The sequence below is a fragment of the Nicotiana tabacum genome, chromosome 24, assembly GCF_000715075.1.
Source record: "Nicotiana tabacum cultivar K326 chromosome 24, ASM71507v2, whole genome shotgun sequence".
NCBI classification, from domain to species: Eukaryota; Viridiplantae; Streptophyta; class Magnoliopsida; order Solanales; family Solanaceae; genus Nicotiana; species Nicotiana tabacum.
In genome coordinates, this window is record NC_134103.1 from 76,417,047 (window position 1) to 76,423,464 (window position 6,418).

Below are 6,418 nucleotides of genomic sequence, written 5' to 3' on the forward strand. Positions count from 1 at the left end.
TGAGGGCAATACCGTCGACACTACAACAGACGTTGAAGTTTCCCACACCGGGAGGAATCAAAATAGTTTACGAAGAACAACCGGCCATAAAAGAAATGTTCATGATCGATGAGGTAATCCTGGTATCCGCCCTCTCAACATCAAAGAACCCAGAGACGGTTAGGAAAGAAGAAACCAAATAGCAATCACCGACACCGGCTCCGATCAAACCATGGAAGCAAGAGACAAGCGAGGATGATGATTACGGAGTCCCTAGGTCGTTCATCTCCCTTGACAATTTCGATGCCACCAAGTCAACGGTTGAGGAGCTGGAGCAAGTCATATTGATCAAACACTTGCCCGATCGGAAGATATACCTGGGCACACGGGTTAACTCCCGAGCTCAAGAAAAAACTCATTGAATTCCTTATAGCTAACATAGATTGTATCGCTTGGTCCCATCTTGATATGACAGGGATCCCATCAGAAATAACTACTCATAAGCTGAGATTGGATCCGAAGTTCCACCCGGTCAAACAGAAGAGGAGGCCGCAGTCTGAAGTCAAGTACACATTCATCAAAGATGAGGTATCAAAATGCCTTAAAATAGGTTCCATTCGGGAAGTTAAGTACCCGGAGTGGTTAGCTAATGTAGTGCTACTGCCTAAAAAGGGAAATAAATTAAGAATGTGTGTAGATTACAAAGACTTGAACAAGGCATGCCCTAAGGACTTTTTTCCTTTTCCCAACATCGATCGCATGATCGATGCGACAGCCGACCATGAGATACTTAGCTTTCTCGACGCCTATTCCAGGTACAACCAGATCCGGATGGACCCGGGCAATCAAGAAAAAACTTCCTTCATCACTAAATACGATACCTATTGTTATAATGTAATACCGTTCGGACTAAAAAATGCCAGTGCCACTTACCAACGACTAGTAAACCGGATGTTCGAAGAGCAAATAGGAAAATCAATGGAGGTTTACATTGATGACATGTTAGTTAAGTCCCTGCGAGCAGAGGAACATTTGGAACATTTGCAGGAAACCTTCAACATACTGAAAAAATACAATATGAAGCTGAACCCGGAGAAATGCGCATTCAGGGTCGGGTCCGGAAAGTTCCTTGGATTCATGATGTTCAACCAGGGAATCGAGATCAATCTCGACAAAATCAAAGATATAGAAGACTTCACCGTGGTGCACAATGTCAAGGCCATTCAAAGGCTAACCAAGCTTTGGAAGAACTCAAATGGTACCTTCTCAATATAGAAGACATCAGTTCTTCTCATTATTGAAGAAGAAGAATAACTTTTCATGAACCTCGGAGTGCTAGCAAGCTTTGGAAGAACTCAAACGGTACCTTCAGAGTCCACATTTGCTGCATACTCCGAAGGCAGACGAGAAGTTGTACCTGTACTTAGCGGTATTCGAGATAGCGGTAAGTGTAGTCTTAGTCCGGAAGAAGGAAGGTACACAATTTCATATATATTATGTTACCAGGACTTTAGGTGAGGCCGAAACAAGGTATCCTCACCTAAAGAAATTGGCGCTCGCTTTTCTAAGCGCCTCCAGGAAGTTAAAGCCATATTTTCAATACCATTCCATATGTGTCATAACTATTTATCCACTGAGGAACATAATACACAAACCCAATCTCTCGGTACGATTGGCCAAATGGGCCATGGAAATTAGCGGGTATGATATCGAATATCGACCCCGAACTGACATCAAATCTCAAATTTTGGCAGACTTCGTGGTCGACTTTACACCGGCCTTAATACCCGAAGTGGAAAAAGAATTGTTGTTAACCTCGGGGATCACCTCGGGAATTTGGACCCTCTTTACGGACGGTGCCTCGAACGCAAAAGGGTCTAGACTTGGCATCGTGTTGAAGCCGCCTACGGGTAACTTAGTTACGCAATCCATTAGAAATGTTAAATTGACTAACAATGAGGCCGAGTATGAGGCCATGATTGCAGGTCTCGAATTGGCTAAAAGTTTGGGGGCCGAAGTGATCGAAGCTAAATGTGATTCCCTCATTGTGGTAAATCAAGTCAATGGGACATTCGACGTTAAAGAGGAACAAATGCAAAGATACTTGGACAAACTACAGGTAACATTACATCGGTTAAAGGAATGGACCCTACAACACGTGCCCCGGGATCAAAATAGTGAAGCAGATGCTCTCGCTAACTTGGGGTCATCGGTTGATGAAGACGAATTCAGCTGAGGAACGGTCGTCCAACTCATGAAATCAGTAGTGGAAGAAGGCCATGCCGAGATAAACTCAACAAGTTTAACTTGGGACTGGAGAAACAAGTATATAGACTACTTGAAGACTGGGAAATTACCCTCAAATCCCTAAGAATCGAAAGCTCTACGCACGAAGGCAGCTAGGTTTAGCCTGTCTGAAGATACTCTGTTCAGGAGAACGTTCGATGGCCCACTCGCCATATGCCTGGGACCGGGAGACACCAAATATGTTTTGAGGGAAGTTCACAAAGGCACCTGCGGAAACCATTCAGGGGCAGAATCGTTGGTTCGTTAGATAATCAGAGCTGGCTATTACTGGATCGACATGGAGAAAGATGGGAAGGACTTTGTGCGAGAATGCGACGGCTGTCAAAGGTACGCACCAATGATCCATCAACCTAAGGAGTTGCTACATTTGGTCTTGTCACCCTGTCCGTTCATAAAATAAGTAATTGACATCGTCGGTCCCCTACCATGGGCATCCGGTAAGGCTCAATTTATACTATTTATGACTGACTATTTCTCTTAATGGGTTGAAGCTCAAGCGTTTGAGAAGGTTCGGGAAAAAGAAGTCATCGACTTCATTTGGGACCACATAATATGCCAGTTCGGTATACTGGCTGAGACAGTATGTGATAACGAGAAGCAGTTCATCGGCAACAAGGTAAGCCAAGTTTTCGATGACCATATGATAAAAAAATCTTGTCAACACCCTATCATCTTAGTGGGAACGGACAGGTAGAGTCAATGAACAAAACAATCCTCCAAAACCTTAAGAAGAGGTTAACCGATGCTAAAGGAAAGTGGAGGGAAATTCTGCCCAAAGTCTTGTGGGCATACCGTACGACCTCAAAATCTAGTACTGGGGCCACTCCATTGTCATTGGTCTACGGTGCCGAAGTATTAATACCGGTTGATATGGATGAACCGAGCCTTATGTTCCAATATGCAACCGAGGAATCAAATGGTGAGGCCATGAGCACGAGCCTAGAACTACTGGATGAGAGGCGCGAGGCCGCCCTAGTCCGGCTGGCGGCCCAAAAAAAGCGGATAGAAAGATATTACAATCGAAGATCCAAACTCCGACACTTCAATATCAGGGACTTGGTGTAGAGAAGGGTAACACAGAACACTCAGAACCCGAATGAAGGGAAGCTAGGACCAAATTGTGAAGGTCCATATCGGTTCATCGGGATTACCGGTAAAGGTTTGTATAAACTCGAAGCAGGAAACGGCGCACAACTACCAAAAAATTAGAATGTCACCACTTAAAACGATACTACTGCTAAGGTACGACCTCATTCATTTTCGTTTTTTTACTACGAATTGGGCTAACACTTGCAGGCAACAACCAAAGGAGAATGTAGCTGTTAGGTATGAAAGCACGGGTTGCACTCTTTATTCCTTGAACAGGTTTTGTCCCAAATGGGTTTTCCGGCAAGGTTTTTAATGAGGCAATAATACACTGTGCTAACTGAGAATCGAAGATCGGTTTTAAATTGGAGTCAATGGTCGCATCGACAGTATCTGAGTCCACTCAAAGATCGACCTCGAATATTGGGGGTCATTCACCCTCGGGTCATGATTTTTAGCAAGGAAGGAAACTTTATGCTCAAATAGTCTAAGCTCGGTGATTAGAATTTATTGTAAGGGACAGACAGTCAAATAAACCGTGCCCACGTAGGTCACCCCGGCCACAATACGAGCTTTTACACAATTGTGTACGATACACACAGAAATGAAAGAAAGTTTATACCTTGCTAACAAATATTTTTGCTTCTTAAAATTATCGAGCCTAAGGGCTACTCCTGCCCGGGAACTATCAAGCCCAAGGGCCACCCTTATCCAATCCCAAAGAGGCTACCCCCACTCGGGGACTGCCGTACTTGATAACTTCGGGTGGCTCGGGTTATCAAAACTCGGAGGCACAAAGCCTATTAGGAAGTGCCCAAACCTAAAAGGTTACGACTACCCTAAAAGAGGTTCGGAGACGTCCGAAGCTCGTAATTAAAACATAAGGCCTTCAACAAAATTTCAAATATGTTCAAAGGTTACCCTCGGCAAAGACATAGTATAAAAATATTTAAACAAGCATGTTGAAGAATGCTCCCGGTCACTCCAAACTTTAGTAAGTTTGAGTAATGAAAACGGAATATCTTTACATTCCTAAATATCTTTACAAAGGCCAATGAAACGGTCTAAATAAAATAAATGCTTGCAATTGTAAAAAGATGATGAAGACAACAGACTTGAAAATTGCTGAAAGAAAAAAGAAAAGCTTTATACATTCCGGAATATCTTTACAAAGGCCGATAAAAACGGCCTCAACAAAACAAATGTAAAGATACAAAAACAAAAACAAAAAATCCTAAGGCATCTCTTCCTGGTCTTCACCGGAACCCAACTCATCACCAGAACCGTCAGGGGCTTCGGATTCTTCAGAGCCCTCGGAGCCTTCTTTGCCTTGGGGTTCGGCTAGCCTCTTGGCCTCGACCTCAAGTTTTTTGGCCTCTTCGATCTCGGTAGAAAGGTTGAAGCCTCGGTCATGTATCTCCTCAAGGGTCTCCCTTTGGGAAAGCTGCCTCACATACTCAGCGGTAGTCTTCAGGCGGACCTCAGCTACTTCAACATCGACCTTGTACTGGGCCACTATCTCGTCAGCATCAGCCGAGGTTGCTTCCAACTTGGACCTCATTATTTCGAGCTCCTTGCCAAGGGCATCCCATTCAGCAATGATCGAGCCCAGTTGAGCTTGAAGGTCCTCATTTTGTCGAGCCCGTGCATAAGCCTTCTCCTTCGCCACTCAGAGTTGAACCTTTACCAATGCCAGCTACGCCTGGGCGGTTTCCTTCTCCGAAGCCAACCGGTCCATTTTGCTCTTCCAAACATTGGCCATGGCTTGGACCTCATTCATTTCAGCTCGGAGTTGGTCGATCCGGTCAATCTTATGTTGAAACTGTGAGGTTCATTAGTCGCCATGGCTAAGTCTTCATTTCTAACCTAAAAAACCTTTACCCTTTTCGATCAGATTAGCATATTCCCGCCTCATGTTCGAAGCCTCCCTATGGGCCTCATCCAGCTCAGCCTGAAGGCCCTTGATGGCCCCTTCGTGTTGCTCGCTGAGAAGCTTGTACAAATCTCTTTTCTCAGCAAGCTCCTTGACCTCAACCTCGAGCTGGTTAAACTCAGTTCGGTACCGAAGAAAGCTTTCGTGATGGAGTACCGAGGCCTGCAAAAGGGCAAAAGAAAGAAGACATGAGAAATATCAAGAACTAAGTCAAAGTTCGAAAGAGCGTAATGATGCCTTACCCGATTCAGTGCCTGCTGTGCCTCGTTGAACAGGCACAACACGTCCACCTCATTCATTTTTGCCTGGTCTTCTTCGGTCACCAGGCATCAGAGGTAGCTTGCTACTCCCACGGGAGTAAAAAGTACCCGGGCATCCTCTGGGACAGTGATGATTATCGACCTCTTATGGCCGGGATCCGCACTCGGGGCGGGGAACTGGTTAATTAACTTTGGGCTCGAGTTTAGCCCACCCACTTCTAAAGACGAATCCTTTCTCGGCACTTCCAGTCGCCCAGTCCAGAAAAGTCTTCCAAGACGGACGTGTCCACGCCGTTGAAAAAGGAACGAAGGGGATTGTCCATGCCATGAGAACCTTCGTTAGATTTCTCCTTCCTCACTTGGGCCTCCTCGAGAATAGACTCGGTGTAAGAGGGCATCCCCGAGATCTCAATTACGTTGGGCACTTCCTTTGGTGTAGAGCCGATATCTTGGGAAGTTTAACCCTGGGGATCTACGTTGGTTTTCTGAGTTGGAGGGGGATCGATCTCGCGAGTCTCCCCCCGGATGCATCCCAATCCCCGGGATAGGTCATCCCATGAGTTACGAAGACAGATTCATCCTCCGGATCGTCCCTAAGTCGGAGGAAAGAGTCGGAGGCTGGTACCTGGGAACTGGATCCCCTCCTGGGCTTGCGGAGCACCCGCTTCTTCGGTTTCTTTGCCTTGGAACTCGGGGAGACCGAGGGTTCTCTTCCTCTTCTTCTTTCCCTCTGTGGCAGCAACAGAGGGATCAACGTGTGGGGGCACATCTTCGTTCCTTTCGAAGGCCTGAGTTCGGTGGTCTTAGAAAAATCTACAATGATAAGAAGGTGGATGGGTTAGTATAATATAAG